The sequence below is a fragment of the Amblyomma maculatum genome, chromosome 1 (assembly GCF_055883805.1).
Source record: "Amblyomma maculatum isolate TAMU_Amacu chromosome 1, ASM5588380v1, whole genome shotgun sequence".
Classification (NCBI taxonomy): Eukaryota; Metazoa; Arthropoda; class Arachnida; order Ixodida; family Ixodidae; genus Amblyomma; species Amblyomma maculatum.
Window position 1 is genome coordinate 330,215,589 of NC_139344.1, and position 21,023 is coordinate 330,236,611.

Consider the following 21,023-nt stretch of genomic DNA (forward strand, 5'->3'; position numbering starts at 1 on the left):
GAGCAGTGAAAGCAAGCGAATGTAGCCATTTGATGGCATTTTTAGACGCAATGCTAATCGCGCTCACCGATCATGCATGCTCTGTTTGCTGCTTGGAAGGATACTGCGACTCTGCGAGGAGGTTTCACAATTCTACCTGAGTTTTATTCTATAAGGATTCATTATCGATTCAAATTAGATAGGTCGCTGTTTCGGGGTGCAGGCGTTATTTCAGCATTCGCTGCATAATCTACTCAGTCACCTGTTCGCTGGTGCGTGTGGCAAGGGGTGATGACCGTTGTCGACGGTGGGACCTGGTATCCTGGAATTTAATTTCGTGACTGGCGGCTATCTGCGTGCCTGTGATGCTTCCGTCATGCTGACGTGCAGCCACATGAATAAGAAAATGGACAACCGATCCTTATGGAATATTGACTTTGTGGAATAATGTCTTAAAATGACTTCAGCAAAAATTTATTGTATGAACAATTATTTTATACACCATTTTCGGTCGCAAAATTTGTTTACTTTAAAGAAACAGTGCTGTTCCCATGACAACTTTCAAATTTATTTCCGGCAGCAAAAGATTGCGGAATGCGTGCTTTGAGAAAAAAAAATAATGTTGCATTGTTTTACTGAACAAAAAGTAGAGTTTATTAGGCATCGTTGTCTTAGGCGAGACATGCGGATGTTCTTTATTATTTTCATAAATTTCAGGTGACATAACCGCAATACTTCTTTCTGCCAGACGGCATCTCGTCTAGGATATGTAAAAAAAAAAAAAAGGATACAAAATATAATCAACTATAGAAATAGCGCACCGCCCGCCTTCTATTGTAACAGCTGAGCAGCTTAGACGCTTTTCAGCTATTCGGGGCGTTTTGCGTGCAAAAACTGCTTAGTGCTGTGCTTTCTATATACATAGCATGTCGCTCCGCTGCTACCACTACGTCCCCAATACCAAAGGGGACGAGTGGCGTCGCGCGCCGCAGGTTCAAAGCTAGTTTCCTTCTCTCCGTAAAACCGTCTATCGGAAATGTATATATTGCTTTATGCTTGGTAAAGTTGTCTTCTGACGAGAATGCTGCTATTTTATGGCTGTAGCCATTATTTCTCTCCATACCGTATTATTCGATACCTTGAAACATGTTTTATCATGAGGCAGATTTTTTTTTAATGTGGTATTTTACATAAAGGGATGAGGATCGAATAAACCGCATTGAGAAATAAAGAACAAAGTTCTGTTGCAATGTTTCATACGCATCACCATATTGAGCTCACCAGCGTATTTAGTTCAGAGGAATCTCTGGCCGCCATGCCAAATTCTTAAACCTTTTTTCTATGAGCAGTATACATTCAGGTTGCTCAAGCCTGAGCATCGTTCCCACGCCGGTCCGAATCTGAAAGGAACGTTAGTCGAGAGCCGAATCCGCTACTCAATCGCAACAAAGCTCGAAACAAATCCTGCTCAACAAACTGACGGTGAGGATTCACTCAAGAGCAGTGCGACAGCGTAGTTGTATAGACGCAGAGCGTTAGATGTACCTGTTACTTATGTCGCCATTAACGCTTTGTTTGGCAAGACCAATTCAACTGGGATATAGTTGAAGAAACAAAGAAAACATTACCGCTTGTCTGTAAGATGAGTATTTCGCCATAAATGTGACAAAATATCGTAATCTCACTAGTTCATCTGAGAAGGTGTAAGTCGAGGTATGAAATGCGAAAGAGAACTGGAAAGGCAACATTACCAAGATAGGCAACTAATAAGTCACCATAATGGTTCTGGGGCTTTTTTTTATCTGGCATACAGCTATTTTTTCAATGTGAACGTGTACTTGGCTGCAGCGTTGGAGCCGCGTCTTAATTCAGGTTATTATGCTCTTAAGAAATACAGCTTGAAACTCAAAATAAATATTGCGTCCAAAAGTAATTCTCAAGGATATCTGAGCAGTCTAATAAATTTGACAGAAAGGGAGAAGTTAGTTTCTTTCTGTGCATGCAACAAAGCAGGGTGTAATCACAGCACTATTTCATTGCATCAGAAATAAATGTCTGGCAGCAGGCATCCTTTTAAGTCTACAATGACGTTTATTTCTTTAGCCGCGGAGGCCGACGCAGGCAAAAAGCAAGGCACTTGTGTGCTTCTCGACGGCAGTGCACGTTAAAGAGCCCGACGTGGTTGAAATTTCCTTAGCCAGGAACTCTGGCGTCTCTCATACTCTGAGCCACTTTGAGGCGTTAAACCCCACAGGCCGAACCAAATAAACATTTTATGCTTGTAAAAGGCTTAAACATAAATAATTTTTCTACGTTGGCGAAGCGTCTTTCTCAGCCAGAACATAAGCAAATGAAAACAAAGTTCTCATGTGTAGCCAGGTTTTTCGTTGTGAGTCACTCCTCGGGATGTTAAGCCTCATAAGCCAAACCAAAATTTCACATCACCACTTTTGCCCTTTGCCCTGGAGCTTGATTAGACTGCCGGAACAATCAGGCGTCTAGTGGCCCTGCTGAGTATTTCCACACATTATCCCACAGTGTGCAATGCCTCGACCCGAAGATTACGCTGTTCATCATATTTCGTTAGTTCATCCCGCTGCATACGATGATAAGATACCCCATGGCGGCAAACAAATTGCGCTTCTGCCACGACACATAACCCCGCGCGTTTGCATGGCTTTAGAGATGGTCTGGCTTAAAGCAAAATGTCATAGCGAAGAATGATAAACTCACAAAGGGTGAAGCACAACTCATGCTTATACTCCACTCGTGTTAGCGGGCATCGCTCTATAATGACCTCTTGTTATTTTTGCCCAGCGATGACATTACATCATGCACTCGAATCTATTAGCTCTGCTTGAAATTTTATCGACGTTGTCTAACGTGGGGCCGCTGACCTTGCATGATTAAGGTTTTTTTTGTGGTTAAGAAATATTAAAAATTTTTAATCTCGAAACGCATTCCATTCCTTATATTCATTCTGCTGTACGTACAAGAGCAAGCATTTTAAAGCGCATTTTGCTCATATCTTACGCTTACTTATCCAAACAATTGCCTTTCTCAGGCTTTATAATGGCGCAGGAAGCATTCATTTGCGCGTTTCATCATGCCGGCAAACTATCGTCGGTACTAAACATAGTTGTTTTCGTTTCAAATTTGAAAATTTTTGTGTCTAAACCACACCTTTTGGGTCTTGAAAAAGAAAGTTAGAATCCAACCACAGACTTTATTGTATGCTTTTTTATTAGAGCGCTTAATTGAAGAAAAATGCTGTGGAGGCCGTCTCCCGTTTTTTTTTATTCTGGTTGTTCTATAAGGCTTGTCAACAACAGAGTCATTTAATACAGCCAACGGGTGGGAATGCGCAAGATTTACCTTGTGCGGCAAAGCTTTTTATTCTTTAATCATTCTCCTTCTGCGAAATGGTGAATTTGGTCTAATACCGGCACCCATATGAAACTTACAACTGCGCAGCAATGCGATGAGGTGGATTACGAGGTGGTAGTTGTTTATTCTCCTTTATTTTTAATTCAGGACTTCAAAGCACACTCTATGGGACATTACATGAGGGGCGGGTATATGACAGTTAAATAAAGATGGTTTCTATGGCGTTCTTGAAATCAATGGCAATAATATGGTGCACGGCTTCCTTAGGTAGGTCATTAAAGTCCCGAGGTATCATGAAGAAAAAACGATCGTGAATGAGCGCTAGTTCTTGTGGCGGGGGTGTAAAGAACTATCAGTGATGAATTGATGACATGACTGGTGCTACTAAACAATTAAAGAGGGGGCAATCGAGCAATTTCACGTCGCGTTTCAAGGTTTGGAATGTTACCTTTAGTTTTTAAACCTGAGACACCGATAAGGCGAGAAAGAGAAGTAGGCATCTCAAAATAACAATTTGAGGGGCAAGGTGTTTTCTGTGTACTAAGAAAAGTAGGAGGAAGAAGGGCAGGGAGATTAACCGGAAGAAACCGGTTTGCCACCCTGCAAGTTTATTTTTTTTTCCCAAGGTTAAAAAGTGGTCGAACTGATGCGGATTTCAATTACAGATACATATTCTAGTTTAGGACGAAAAAAAAAAATAGATTTGGTAAGCTAGCAGTTTGACGAGTGATGTAGTGAAACGGGGATTGCGACGTATAAAGTCATGGTCATGGTATGCCTCGTTAGATATGTTCATAGCATGATACGACTGTACTGGTTAGATTTTGTGTTAAAGTAAAGCTAAAGTATTAAAAAAAAAAAAGCGGACGACAGTGCTGCACAAAAGTACTCATTTAGATGAAGCATACATTGCTTGGCGATGAAAAGAGATCAAAGATGTTTTAGTATTATCATCAAGTGTTGTTTCCACCAAGAAATTGAGCGCTAAATGACAGAAAATATTTGAATGGTGGAGGTAATAGTGTGAGGAGATCGTCAAAGTAAATACGAAAAACAAGGGTTCAGACACTATGCCTTGCGGATTCCTGAAGTGACCGAGTACGAGCGGAAGAAAACATGTTAGCTAATAGTTTGCAAGAAAATGAGATGGTTGGTGTATACTACCTTTAAGAAAAAGTGATGCGAAAAACGAATGGGTTAGATTTGCGTTATATTTATACTGATGTTTTTGTGATGAATGTTTTCCTGATGTACAAGGAATGTTCAAGCGTTCACGCATCGTAAGAGGCTTTTTAGTTTTGTTGTTGAAGCGCTTAAATGGGTTTTTAAGGCATCGTGACTATGGCTTAACAACATATAATTCAATCTAAAAGTTCAAAAGCTGCGCGAAAACTGCGCGAAAAAATTGAGTTATGTAAGCGATGGGCTGTGTAAGTCATTTCTTCCGCGCGTGAAGAACGTCGCACGATTTAAACCTTCCCCCTTCTAACCCGCAAAAGAAAAAAAATTTCGCGCTCACGAAACAAAGCCTGTAAAACGAAGGAAGGCTCTAATAAAAAACTGTCTAGATAGCCGGTAGCCCGGTTCACTCGCACAGCTATCATTGAAAGCCGGCCATCGAAAACATGGCAACCGCCAGTGTGACTTTGGGCAGCCCCTTTATAAAGGACAGACCCGTGGTGGTGAAGTATGTGCACGCAGTGGTTTGCAATTTGTAAGCCGTTGCCAGTCGCCATGATGTATCGATCGTTGTCTCAGCGCCAAGCTAGCTCAGAGGCCTTTTTTGTCCCACAAACCTGCAGAAAAAGGACGAGAAATGAGGCTGTGGAATGAAGCATAGTAAAACTTTCATGGAAGGCGCTGAGGAGGGGAAGGGCTTAAGTAATCTTCTTGTCATGCAGCCACTTGCATTTAAGACAAGTGGGACAATCTGTCAGTGAGCGAACGAGGCAGCATGTAAAAAAGGAGGAAGCGCACATTTGTTGAAGCAATATAAAGCGTGCTTGTCCCGTATTAGTTAGCTGTGGTTCGCAGACGCACGCATCTTGGTAAAATGCCTAAACCAAAGGAGGGAATAAAGTGTTTTAAAACCAAACCCAAGAAAGGGCGGGCTTTACGAAACTGCAGTTTTATTGCGTTGTTCGAAAAAAATAAAAATAAACACAAGACTCTTTAAGCGTGCTTTTCCGAGTCCTCTATTAATATTCTTGAACCATGGGCGACTCCTTTCCCCACGTGACGAAAGAAGCTTTTTGTGCCCAGGATTTGCGGACCAGCGCACATTGAAAGTGAAATAGCTTATGAGCGCATATTTTCGCACATCGTAAGATTGCAAATGCCATTTAAAAAAATTTTCGCCAGTTTGGTCTCTGCACTCTTGTAAGTTTTTGCTCTTTAATATAAACTGCTCAGCGCACTAATTTTTGTATGGCACTCTCAGCTACCTCGTGCGACTAAAGGACAAAAGCAACTGTTTGCTACGCATTGAAAAGAGTGAGCCATTTTCATCAATATTTTTATAAGGCCACCCTAAAATGTTAATTAGTTGCCTAACAATTAAAATTTATTTCCAAAATGATGACTTCTGTGTATGGGTCGTGTTTAAAAAAACCTAATGTAATGACGCGTTTAGACCTTTAGTTTCTTTTCATATTCTGTCTTGTGCATTGCCGCCTTTGGAATGAAGGCGAACAAAAACCAACTAAGAAAATGGCAAGTTTTGTGGTTTATGCAAAGTGGAGTTCTGGGGCAGTTGGTGGGTGATGATTTACAGAGTGGCTCAGCGCGAGACAGACGAGGGAACACGTTGCATCTTTTAAATTATCCCAGTCTAACAACCTGCGTCAGCATTGTTTTAACTGCAAATGCCTTATATTCTTCGGAAAAACAAATGTTCTTGGCCGTTCTAAAGGACAACTAGCAAGGGAGCTTTTTGAGGCATCATTTAATCATATAGTATGCTAGGTACGGATGAGAGCGTGAGTAAAACGTTGGTTGCTCTGTTGCAAAGGGAAGCTTTCTTTATATGTGCTGTGTAATTTATTTCGTATGCTCCGGTACCTTTCCATGTTTTATCTGTCTTCGTGCAGTCTGAGATTATCTTGGTTCAGTTTAGCTTATCGTACCTCTTCATCTAAACTCAGTGGATAGCTGAACATGCGTCTACAGTTTACTCGAGTTCGTGCATTTTTTCGCTTCCTGTTTCATTTGCAAGTTAGCGCTCGTCTTGTGTGCCTCCCTTGTCCTCGTCTGTCTCGCGCTAATCCTCCCTGTAAATTTATGGGTGACATTTTTTGGGGAAATCGGACCAGCTAGAAGAGGTGCACATTATGGGCCGCAAAATAGCAGCGCGTTGAAAGTGTTACCTAGTTTAATGGAATGCAAGTACCTAGAAAGCAAGTAGAATGAAGGAGGAGTCAAGTGATCGGTAATTTTAAAGTTGTAGTGCAGCTAAATTTCTTATCGGAGAACAAAACTAAACACCGTGAACAGTGTGAAACGATTTCTCTAAAACGCTTGGTTATCTCTTCTGGACACGCCTGCGAGTGGGAATTTTCTGCAGCCATTGCAAAATGCAAAGCAAATTGTTCCTAAACTGTCATCCTGTAATCTCCGCAAAGTCGCCCACCCATTCGGACTCTACAGCTATGTGCTGTAACCGTAATATAAAACTCACATTATGCCTTCCATTTCTTCCCTTGCTCTTTCTTGACCTTGACAATCCGTCAGAAAGCCTTTCTTTAAACTCTTCGTCCCCATAGCACTGGACTTATTGGTTGTTGGATATCGTCGTCCAGCTGCATATTGTGGCTGTCCGCCTTTATAGTAGATATAGAATGGTGGGTATTATTTGCTACCTTTTACAAGATTTGTGTTTTTTTATAGAGAAAACACGGTTTTCCCCAAAAGGGCTTCATGATGTGCAAATACTTTGCCTCGACTGTGGCTGCCATACGCTGATAAGAAACTTCAGTGTTTGTCAAGGATACTTTCTCTCTTCCATGCGCCTGCCACTGGAGATTTGCTCAATGTGTTGGGCCTGATATTCACACGCGGGAGATAGGTGGTGGGTGGAGGAATGTAGCTTATTGTAAGCGAGCGCTAGTTTTCATTATTGAAGCAACTATAACCTTCGAGTTTCCTTCTTCTAATGTTCCAGTATTCTTGACCGGAACGATTTTGAGATTATTGTTAATCGAAAACCACTATATGCGTCACAAATGTTATTTGTAGGACAATCAATTGTCATCTATTGCCAAGTACTATTCAATAATCACTTTCAAATTAACCTCACACACATATCAAGAGAAGGTTACTTAACAGCGGCGATAACTGAAGAACATAAGAAGTAGAGCCCTAAGTACTTAGTAAATTCAGGTCCATGGAAAGCCATGAGGCAAGAAAATTCACGAGGTGTCTAGGTAAGAAGCACTGTACCAAAACTGTTCAAAGCAAATATTGGCGCACCAGGCCTTCGGCTTGTGCTATGGCAATTCAGGAGGTCTGAAAATTGTTGAAATATTGTCTTATCATCCAAGCTATAGTGTACACCAAAAATGCTCGGTTTGTTCCCATTTTGCTCGCTTTCAGGAACTAAGTAGTTCAATTCTGCCGAATATGTACCTGGTGAGATAGTTAGTTAGCATCTTCTTTCCTTTGTAGTGCAAATCATTAACCGTTTAGTAGAAGTCACACCTCGTACATTTTATCTTTATGCGCTTGTAGTGCAAGATAATGTTTTTCGGCGTAAAGTATTGCAAGGCACCCCAAAGCTCTGGACAATAGACGTTGCTGGAAAACACAAATGACAAAGATCAGAGGTGATAAAGTGAGAAAAGCTCAGAAATATAAATTTGACTGCCTAATATTCTACAGTTGCTGATTCAAACCTAAAGCATATATGATTAGGAGATGCCAGCACAGTGCGTAGCAGCAAGAGAAGGCCTATGCAAGAGACGACTTTCGGTGCTCACCTAGCGTAGCTTGCAACCGCTTTCGTCGGCTTCGCCTCGCGGGGGCTTCATCCCTCTTCATTACTTCATGTTAGCATAAGTGCAGCAGACGTTAGTGGCGTTGTGCTCGGAGGCCCTGCAAGTAAGACTGACATGCTGAAATAAGAGCACCTCATGCGTAAGTCGGGAGCGGGGTGTGTATGTCAATAGTCGTGATATGCAGCGTGAGGTGACAAATGGGGAGTCGAGCTGATTCTGGTGGCGCTATATGAAAATTTGTCCTTGCCTGTAATCGCAAGATTCATCAGAGCGAATCTTAGTACTGAAAATATACCGCTATTTTACATTCTATCTTCTGGTAGCAACGGGACATCCGACGATCACATAACTCGCAGCCTCTCGAGCATAACGCCTCCGACAGCTCCAGCAGTGACTTCATTTCTTGCTGTAATGTCATAAACGTGGAAGCGAATTTATTTTGGAAGGAACTTTTGAGAAAGTGGACATGAGGGAAAGGATGTGAAAAAATAAAAGCACTATTAGATGAGGCTCTTTCATACTTTTATACTCCAATAATAGGGACGGAATGCCTGCTATTCATCTTTCCGCCTAGCTCATGTCTGTTCACTGTTATCACATCCTGAATGCACTTTAGGTAACCGAGAGGAACATATAGTCTAGGTCTTCTGTTAAGAATCCTTGCTTTTTACAAACACGCATTAGTAATTTTTGTTGTTGTTCAGCGGCTCTGTTCTGCACAGGAAAAGCCTTGACACGTGGTGAAAAAAAAAAAAAAACATAAAAAGAGCTGTGGGACTCAACGTTGCCTCGCCTAACGAGCCACTTCATCCGGCTCCTAAGTCTATAGAGGCAAACAAAATAACAAAATTATCCCACAGTGAAGTTTCTATCTCCACGCTTGCAAGCCCCTACGCTTGCACGGTCGTAGCTTGTAAGCGGAGTAGTCGCCTCGTGCTGTACTCGAGGAACTCCTGTGTTCACGTGGGGCAAGGACATGGGCCTGCTTCATTTTTCCCTACCTGGGTGAAAACTCTATGGGGTGAATATTTTCCACAGGTAGGATTTAAGCAACTGTAAAACGGCCCACTTACATGCGACAAAGATTAGTTTTCGCAACTAAGAACCCTCTTGCATATGCTAGTTAATTCCACATATTCTAGTGATACTTCCATGAACTCTTAACTCGTAAAAAGAACTCCTTTCTTGCCGGACAGGAAAAAATATATTCTATACTTTTATAGACTCAAAATAAACAGGAACTGAGGTAATATTTGTTGCGACACATATAAAGAGAAAGGCTGAGCTACGATACATCGATATAATCGGGCTTCGTATTAAACTGCATGATGGGGTGCTTTAACGTGATCGCTTTATGTTTTATACCTTTTTCCACAGTCCAATGTTAGAACGATACAAGAATAAATTTCTCTTTAATTTTCCTGGTTGAAGATTTACCCTTTTAGTGAGCAGATTTCAGGGGTTCCTTCGGCGGTTCAGCCGCGTCGCCGTTCTGGTAGATGTAACCAAGTGAAAGAAAGTCACGAGCCACGAGAATGTCAAGGGTTATAGAGAATTTCTCAGAAGGAATTATCTGGTTCGCGAGAAAAATAAAGGCAGCTTTGGCCGCATCGCTGCTGTTGTCGGTGTGACCGAGCGGAAGAGTGTAATGAGCCATAGAGACGAGACAATGACGAGAAGAAGATAATTTCTCAGCCAACAGTGTCCAGACTAGAGACCCGATGAGCCTTCTTTATGTCTAAATGGCTATGGCTCTCAATCGACGCTTTCATCACCGTCATTAGTAGAAAAGAAAGAAGAGCCAACAGCTTCCCGCCGCTTGCTCGTGGGCCTTCTGCACATACATACATACATACATACATACATACATACATACATACATACATACATACATACATACATACATACATACATACATACATACATACATACATACATACATACATACATACCTACATACATACATACATACATACATACATACATACATACATACATACATACATACATACATACATACATACATACATACATACATACATACATACATACATACATACATACATACATACATACATACATACATACATACGTACGTACGTACGTACATACGTACGTACGTACGTATGTACGTACGTACGTATGTACGTACGTACATACGTATGTATGTACGTATGTACGTACATACATACGTATGTACGTACATACGTATTCATACATACATACAGCATTCTCTCAGATTCTTTGGCTCAATAGGTCGCAAAAAGCTTAAAGGAGTACACACGCCAAATTTTGGTGACATTTTTCGCCTTGTTAGTGGTGCAAGACGTTCCTGTATGTCGATCCGCAAGCAGTTTTCGCCTACGGCTACTAAATAATTTATAATTGAATTTTCTTTTCTGGACAGTTTAGGTTTCAGCAGCCGAGAGATGACTGCATGCGACGTCACAATTACGTCTTGACACGCGGCATTACAAATAGCGATATAATCGCTGGTTCTTCACTTATAGCGATTCCCTTTCGTGAGACAGGCTGGTTTTATCGTTGTAGTGAACTCAAAGGACACAGAAGTGTTTATATTGCTGTATTTTTATCCCTCACATAACCTAGACTAGAATGTGATGCCGCAGCCATCGCTCGACTGTTGAAACCGAAATCGAAACAGGTGGAAAAAGAAATTTGATTATAAATTATTTAGCAGTCGTAGCCGAATATGAAGTAGTAATACGTGTACAGTAACGTCTTCAGCATCATTACAAAGGAAAATACACGAAACCAAAGATTAGGTGTCTGTAGTCCTTTAAGTATTTGCGCTCGAACTTTTCCCTAGAGAGTATCGTGATCGTCTTTCTGTTTTTTTTTTCTTTCAGCAGAAAGCTAACAGTTACATCAGTTAATTTCGCTTTATTTAGTTGGATTTTGATTCGCCAATAATTTCCTTATTCGCATTTGCTGCATATACATTGTGCTTAATTTTAGGTGGCCTTATCGCCCCCTAATGTATTTCATGCACTTACACTTTGCATTTCAACCTTCGGCCTTCCTCGGAGTGCCTTGCTGAATGCCCAGCTGACGCGGGCTTGGTTTTGGTGCTGTTTTTTCTCTCTTTGCACTCGTCGTTCGCTTGGGAACGTCCAGGAGTCTGCTTCTAAGCCTCCTCTGATGCATATTTTTCTTTTAGCTCGTTCCTTTAGTTAGGGGATGGTTCTAACGGTTGGCTGGAATCAATAAAAAAAAATCCTTGCTTCCTTGCTTTCTTAAATATATATATATATATATATATATATATATATATATATATATATATATATGACGAAGAAGCAAAATTAATTTTCCACTGCTATGCTGTTCTTGAATATGTCGTGGTGTAACCCGGCTGATTAAGAAATACGATATACAACAAAGTATTAAAGGTTAAAATATTAATCTTCATGCATTTCAAAAATAGGCTTCGGCGGGAAATGCAGAAGAGTAGAATAATGAAGACATTACACAGCGCTGTGTGATTCATATATCGCTCCCTTCTTCCATTTTTCTCTCTTGTCCTTCATTGCTACGTTGGAAAACTCTAAGCTTATATCGGCAACTGCTCAACAAATTACAAGACATCCTTGCTAAAATTGTATCTAAGATAGCTTGTTTCTTCCTTGTCGAAACTCAAGCTAACGAGGAATGGATTTATGTGCGTGACGAGAAACAACGTATCAAGAGCCCGGTCGCCTTCACGAGTTGCCCGGCGCGACAGCCCTAATTGAGTGACAGGTGCAGGCGATTCGCCTACGACCCTGGGTGGTGCGTAGGTGGTCGGTGTGGCAGCGTAGAATGTCGACATCGTGTCCTGTCAACAAGCCAATATTCGTGGTCGCTGGCTCGGTTGTCATCGTAAATTAGAGGGGTATTACGGTCGACTTCGTCGCATTGGATTTCGCAACTACCGGTCAAGGACGCGCTGTAAATGTGATCGAGCGACCTTTCTTCAAGTGACTTTAACCCTTTATTGTAAAACAATCACATGCAACGTGCAGGTGGGGAATGAATAGTTGCTTTGTCTGCTTCAGAAATCGGTGAACTACTGAGGACGAAGCAAGAGTGAGTTGAATTTTGAAGCTAACATTACAATACATCTATATCTTTCTCGGCCACGACCATTTTCAGTGGCAATTTCTTTCGTGTTTTTCAGTATTATACCATGGCCACGGTTGTACACAGCGTTAGGAGTGTATGTTGTTAATTTTACTCGCTAAAATTGCGAATTCCTTGCACGCTGTTTAAAATGTGTCATCTAAAATTGTGTGTAGTGGTAGAAGTAATTGGGGAAGAATGTCACAGGTCACAAACTTCAGCCAACATATGAAGACTCTAGCAAGTAATGCGGTTTCGAGAGCACGCGCAGCACATTCCTCCGTCCCTTCGCAGCACCTGAGCGACTTCGATGAGAAGAAAATAGTTCAAAGCTTCACGAAGAAATAAAATGACTACATTTTTCAGAGAAACCGAAAACGTGGAAAGCTCATACGATCCACCGCGATCAATACGTATGATGAAGATACTTACCAAGCACGGCTTTTACTTTCGCAACTGCTAGAACGGCTGCAAAAAAGAAAAGAAAGCACGCCAGGCTGTTTAGCTTGTGTTTTATACAATGCAGGGCTTCACTTTACTACTGCCTTTTTTTTCGTCTGAAGTGAGACTTTGCGACACTCTGCTTCGCTTGCGAAATGAAAAAGTAAGCCGGAGCTCGATATTCGATATGGTTATATGATTGCGTACAGCCCTAGCCTTCTCTAGGAGAGCTCGATTTTATCTTCCTCATTAACTTTGTCCTCAGCATTTAACCCAAAATTAGACAAAAATATAACCAAGTCTAAATCAATTCAAGATGCATAATTAATGCTCGAGAACGTTGTGTTCATTCACCGCACTGAGTATGTCGCCCCTTCGCAGCGGTGGTATACTAGTGACATGTGCAAGCCCCGCGCATGCATTAGGTGCGAGCTTCGATCCCCATTGTCGCCAGGCGTCCCAGGTGATACGGGAGCACAAGCGTTTCTTGATCCAGTGCTCGGCTTACGTGGTGCGAAATGTTTGGGAAATAGAACATCGAGCCGATCTTGTGCAAGGGAAAGTGCCATGTGTCAAGGCGCTCATTGACTAACGCTTCTCTTGTGCCATAAAAATACACCGTTGTCATCAGCAGTTTCTCGTTCCTCATAGCGCGTTTAACGCTCTTTCCTTTATTCAACAAAACGTTGAGAAAGGGAATTATTTCCTCTGATATTTTATATATCGTAATGTCGATGTCAATATTGAATAATATTGTATAACTATATTGTAGTTTAATAATAATAATAATAATAATAATAATAATAATAATAATAATAATAATAATAATAATAATAATAATAATAATAATAATAATAATAATAATAATAATAATAATAATAATAATAATAATAATAATAATCCACAGTCCGATAGCCTCAACGTCCTCTTCTTCGGCGAGTCTGTCGCACTTCATCATCCTCAGCACTATCAGCGAATGCCGCTAAGTAACAATATTTTGCCTCGTTTCAGTTTAGCTACCATACCAGCTCACATATATGTTATTTTGGTGTCTGGTAAAGAGAATACGTTACACTGTAGGGCTTATGGGGCGGGGAGAGGACTGGTTCTCAGGTGTATCCATTAATACAGCAGCATGCTTTCTTTTGATACGCACAGAAATCCCGGATCCCGAGTTACGTGGCACGTGTCTAGTGGCCCATCAGGCTCCTCGGCCTATCATACAGAGCCGTTGACGAAAAAGTAAGGCCGCTACTAGACTTACTTTCGATAGTGAAGAGGGCGGGGCAGAGCGACAAGAGAGCTCTGGCTTCAAAGATCATGGCGAGAAATATTGATCGCAGGGGAGAGACGCGGAGGAAAGTGATGGGAGATGTTGGTGATGATTTTGGCTCGCTTCAGTCGCTGAATTCTTGTCCTCCAAAGGCTGTGAAGACATAAATCATGTATGAAACACCACCTGCATTTTAGACCGTAGATCACGAATGCCATGAGGCGTTACAGGTAAATATATTTATACCTTGTCAACGATCAAGGTGCAACATTGCTGCAGTAAACAATGAACTCTGACAAAGAATGTTTTTAACGCACCATGACTCTACTAAAAAATAAACCTTTTTCGAGCAAAGATATGGAAGCAGACAACATTAGCCGAACAAATAAGTCAGACAAACCTGCTGCAGACGCAGTAGTAAAAGTTTACGCAGGTGAAGCTGTTCCATCTTGAGCCCCAAATAAGAATTTCTTTTCTTTAACACTGTTGAACCCAGACCAAGCGAAAGCTTCGTTACGCTTGTTACGTTTATTATTACTCATCATCACTATCGATAATATCCCTATTATTACCCTAATCAACCTCCTCATTGTCATCGCTATTACCATCGCGATCATTATCACTAATTACGCCGTTAATCTAATGGGGCCATTTTCTTAACCTACACCACCTACGCTAGTGTAGCAATAACCATTGGAGTTATAGGAGATTTGATACTCCAGGCTGGAGTAGGTTAAAAAAATGGCTCTATTGTTACGGTTGAGGAAGATACGGGCAATGGCGCGGGCAGGAGCACTCACTCCAGGCCCGCCAGCATTCATTAAAAATCGTCTCATCGTCATCGCACACCTCTCTGTTCCCTTTTCCTCGTTAGTCGCGGCCGTAACATTTTGGCTGGAGTTGCAAGGTACGTCATCTCACGTCATCACGGAGAGACGATCAAAGACCCTTTCGATTCGAGACGCCACCAACACGACCACAAGACACGCACAGAAGACCCAACCTACCCAGGAAGACGACCAGAGGACCCCACCGGAACGAGACGCCCCAACAAAATGAGACGTCCCCTGCCATGCATGTCATCGGATGCTTTTCTGGGGCTCGGCCGTCGGATCTTGGCGACCTGTGGTCGCATGCTTCCTATGCCACACTTCATCCGGAGATCATCGTAGCGGGAAGCCATTATATCTTCCTTATCTTCTGTCTTCACTCATCTACTAACACTCATTGTCATAGAATGCATCTCTTCATCTTCGTCATTCTTCCTTTTCCAAGATCGAGACAATCCCTCGGCGACCCCGGTTAGTGTCATTGACGAGGAAGAAGTGGGCAGCGGCGCGAGCAGGAGCGCTCGGGCTAGACCCGCCAGCATTCACCACACATTTCTCATCGTCATCAGACGTCTTCTTTTCCTTTGTTAATCGGCTTGCCGGCCGCTAACAATATCATCGCTACTATCATCATTATCATAAACTGTATTGTCATTGTCATTGCTACTATCATCCACACGCTAGACAAGAATTGCGATCTGTTTTTCATGGGCACGGCGTAGGGAAGTGATTTGCACACTGGGTGGTCGACCATGGTCGGAAGGACAGTGGTTCCATTCCCGGGGGAGAAAGATGACATATTTTTTGCTCATTAAAGGTAACACGTGACTCGTCACTCACCTTGAGCCGAGGGGGCTTAGTAAGGCTTTCGGTTCAAAAACAGCACAAATAAGGTGCATCTTCAGCGCATTAACACGCAGCCTGAATACTTTAGCATATGGCACACTCTGGCTACAAATGAAGGGGAAGAGGATAAACTTTCTTTGTCGAGAAGGAAATCTTATGCAGGGACTTCCGCGCTCGGAGACGTGTAGTCATTGGGCTCTGGTGACCTGGGTTGCGCGCTCAATGGTCCGGAGTTGGATGTGTGCGGGTCTGAGCTGAGCATATCGGCCTCCCACTGCTCTCACGTGGACAGCTGCATATCCCGCGAAGGGGGATCTCATGGAAATGCCTACAGCATGTTTTTTAGGTTTGCCCCTTGTTGGTAGAATTTACAAAAAAATGTTGAAAGCTGCCACACGGGCGAACATTGAAAGGTCTCTACCACGCCAGCCTTAGCACCCTGCGTTTGTTGTTCGTAGGTAAACAGCTTTGCGAGAAGACTGAAGCGGTGATCCTGGTTATTTAGCAGGCATAATCTTTGCAGAATACATATATATCATCCGCATATGACAGCATTTTAAGTGTGCACGACTGAAGTTGAGAACCTGATATTTTCTTGTTATGAAGAAAGGTAAACGAAACAGTTCTAGATAAAGGAAAAAGAGCAATGGCGATATCGGGCAGCCTTGCCTCACGAAAGAGAACACAGCGATTTTATTCGCAAGGCATTTTTTTACAATTATACTTGCAGTACAACCAGTGTAAGCCACATTTAATCCGTCGATAATCACGAAACTATCGTTTACGAGTTCTAGAATGGATAAAATGATATGTGAGACGCACTTAAGTGCTTCTGTTACAAGCCTGGTTAAACATGCTAGAGGGACATCCAGTGAACACGTTGGGGTGAATGTGACTTACTGAATGGTGTATGGGATGTGTAATAATAATGCATAAATAACATAATAAATGAAAAGGGGTGAGGACAGATAAAAGAACTCGTTATGTAAAAAGCCAGTGTTAAAAGCGCGACCACTTTATGGCGAAGTTTAAACATCCTCATAGTTTTTTAACTATCTCTATTTTCAGTGCTATATTCACCACTATATTCTGATAAATTATAACGTTTTTTCTTCACGTGGTAAAAGATAGCTTTTTATTTTCATTAAATTATTATCCACATCATTGGAATTCTTGTACATTCTAAGATGTTGAAATGGGCATGGCCTTAAACTTGTAGTTCTTCCACTGACGCGAATTAAAACTGGCGCATTGTATTGTTGGCTTAGGTTACAAATTTCATAAGACTGTCTCAGTTAATGAAGCGCTTTGTTAAGCATCAAATAGAAAAGTCATGGAACGTTTATTTGCAGAATTCGCAATGAAGTGATGATTCTTGGACTACCTGATTTTTGTCATAAATTCAATAGAAAAGTTAAAGTGACGACATTTTAATATTTTTGTCTATACATAGCCTCCGGTCTAGCAAAAATATCAAGCAATAAGGGCAGACAGGAGCCCATCTGCACTTCAAAGTGAACAGTTAATTCCATGATATTGGTCCAGCCCGTTTCAAGACAACGCGCCAAGCACTTTGTCTTGACATGTGGCCTAGCAACCAGATTAATTACAATGATTATATTGCCCGTTGTGCAAACATATTCCGCTACGTAAATCAAAGCCACTAAGGGGCCTTTCATAAGCACTTTTTCTATTACCTAATATAACTGAAGTCTTCTGCAGCATCTGCTCAAAATTCCTTCCTAACAAAATACGAGTTCCGCGCGAAGGATACCTCAAGCTGAAAACTGGTATACGCAAAGTGATGCCATCAACAAATGGAAGAGTCTCTATTCTCGTGCCGGTGATTCAAAAACATTGTAATAAGGCAAACAGTTTTAGTGTAATATAATAGGGAAAATGGATTTAGACACTAAAAAGTGATCGCTTCAAATTCTCCACGTGGTTTAATACGAAACAAATATATCGATTATGTTTTACGACACGTACCTGTTGCGCTCACAGGCTCAGCTATGCCTGTAAGCACGGCATCCGCGCAACGGAAACGCTGAGCTTGTCTGTGTGACTAAGTTCGTCGCAGAGGCAAACGTGCTAGACGTCGGATGGGAGGAGAAGAGAATTATGTTTCGCAATTTTACTCTACGCTTCGTTTGGTCTGTGTAACTTCGTAAGCTGATTGCTTCCTTCATATCCCGCCGTGCGGATATACGCATATTTATCGTGTCTCCTAGCCGGGGATGAGGCAAACACAATTCTTGGAGGCGCTTAGCCTCTACTGTCAAACAAGACGCATCCCTCCCCCTAATGTTGCTATTTATGATAAATTCCTAAACGGATGCTATTAACCCGAACAAAATCATCTATTGCTATTGGAGCCATGTCCGTGCTGGGCCCTTGCCTCTGCATAGCAACAGCCGCATAGAAACACTGTAAGAGTTAACAAAGCATATTCATGACTCTGCGCTTATACATGATAGCCATCACCGGAATAAATCATGATTGATCTTTGATTTTTGACCTGAAACATGCCCTTTGACCTTGATCTTGGTCTTGACTAAGACAATCAGAGCGAAATTCGCTAGAGTCCAGGCCGAGGCAACACCAAGTCTCAGAGTATGGCGCGTCAGTCACTCTATACCAACAATAAAAGGAGAGACTTAATCGGCGTCAAAATTGTGTCTCATTTAAATTGACTACACAAACCTAGGCGATAGAAAGGTAAAAGCCGCACAACTCAGCTTTTGCTCCCCCGACGATAGAACTCTAGCAAAAATCCTTTCAAAATTCATGTATTTTCCAATGGAAGACTACAATCGCTGTGCAGTTTCTACATTATCAAGGAACCCAGTTAGCAGATGCAGGCTTGAGACCTCGGGTTTGATATAGAAAGGAATGCTTCTCACAATAAATGAAGCAGTATACAGAATGCTCTTTACAATACTCAGCTTTCTTTATGACTTGATCCAAAGCATGTCTACCGCGGGCTATTGTCCCTTTTAATGCCAAAGTCCTAGTCCGGGGGCTATTACCTGGAGCCAAATGTGGTCTTGCTTGTGTAGCAGTTGCGACTGGTGAACAGCTGCATAGAATTGCTGCCTAGAAACAGCTTCATAACAACAGTTGCATGGCAGCGCTAAGCGGCTGTGCATAGCAATCGCGTGCCAGACGCGTAGCAACACGTTGCCAAGGCAGCAGCAAGTCTCGCAGTATGGTGCTGCAGTCGCGCAACCAATCAATAAAAGAAGAGCACTTTTCATGAAAGTGTGTCTCACGCACAAAATATCAGCGGGCCCCTGCCTCGTTTCTTATTAAGGTGGGCGAATTATGCGCAAAAAACAGAATTCAGAAGCGAAAAGGTCGACTGTATTTTATTTGAATGTGTGCTCATGAATCTGTATCAATGGGAAACGTGATTGTTTCATGCACGTTAAAAGCGGTGGTCATATACAAGCATATTGTGAAAGAAGGCCAAGTCCAGACGGCAAGGTCGCGAAGGCAAGGCAAGGTATGCCCTGTCAGCGTTTAATCTGACGGAGAAAAACCCAAGCGCGGGCCGGAGCCGGCGCCGCGGGACGATGATGATGGTATGTAGAAGAGGAAGATCATGGTATGCACAAATGAAAGAAGATCCGTGGAGGGCTCACAATATCTTTATTCGTCACAAAGGGATATAAGAAAAAAATCAAGACCCTATATGAAGCGAAAGACGCTGGACGGATCAAACAATATATTCTGTGATAAGTCTTTCTCTTTTTTTTTTTGTTCGCTACCTTTTCAGTTCAGCATTTCAGGACTGGAAGGCTCACTGAGAATAGAAAAGACTTTCTTCAGATGTTTATGAACAGGGGAAGCATAATTATACTTTGAGAGGTAAGGGGTCGTCATTGTACAGCATGTTCTCCTTCTTTGTATGTAAATAATCTCGAATGATGGCGAATGATGAACAAAGTTTCCAAAGAATGAGTTCAAGCCCCTTAAACATCTAAGTGACAAAGCTCAGCCTTCAGCTGCATTTGTTTGTTAGTTCCACCTGCATTACTGACACGAGTCAGCTCTCTTGCAGTTGCTAGGCGCGAGAAAGCCGCAGAACTTTTCAGGCAGGTCCCTACAACGTCTGTCGATCTGGTTGCGCCATTTTCTCCCCCCGGCTGCATCAAGCACTTCTCTTTAGGGAGCAATATGTTTACACTACCCCACTCCTCTTTTCCCAATATCTCATCTGGTACGCACTCTTCCTTTCACGTGTCGCTAATAATTGCGCAGCTTTGTTTGCTCGTATGTCGGCTGGGTGACACGAAGCATCTCGATGGCCAAACAACGTCTCAAGATGACGCCGAACGAACGGCTCGGAACTTTCGGTGATTACTGGCGTAGCGAATGTGTTCTATGGTGCATTCTTTCCTTGGAGTGTGCTTGAGTAACACTTGCTTTCTTCCGTTCTATTCATTCTTCCATCTGTCGTCCTTAGAAGAATATACAAAGAGTGTTAAAAATTACAGGTTTGTACGTTCTAGCTTTTTTATTAGCAGGTGGGGACAAATGTTGTTACTCTGAAATTGTAGTTTGAACTTTCTTTGTTGGCAAAGGTGAATTTATTTTCATCCATATTTTTTACCGAATCGATGGTGCACATCTTTAGTATAACAAATCGAGCTATTTGGAGTACCTCTCGCTTTGCCTGCCCTCGCATCCCCATAGCTCTGTTTCATTTAGTAAAATGGGCATGCCCTTTGCACCCGCTAGCCGTATCCTTCAGCTCCTGCGGTGCCACGCTTAAGAGTGCAGGAAGAATTTTACAGCTTGTGGTAACCTTGTTTAAATGTGAGGCGTTCCTGGAAACGCTGTCACCCGAAAACGTTCCGAAACATCCATTTTTATATTACATCACCTAATAGTCGAAAACTGATTCTATGCTGCGTAATTTCATAGCCACATTATGACAGGCAGTTCTGTGAGTTTCATTCATTCCTGCAAATCCCGGTTTCTGAAACAATGCGAAATTGTTATTCCAGAATCGGAAGTAAGTCGGACATTTCCGTAGAAATCGTAATGGAAAGCCTAGAACCCTATATAAAGCTGCATTGAGTACTGAATAAAACAAAAAAAAACGGCTAATTTGAAAATGTTGGTGCAAGTTTAACAATTTGGTAAACC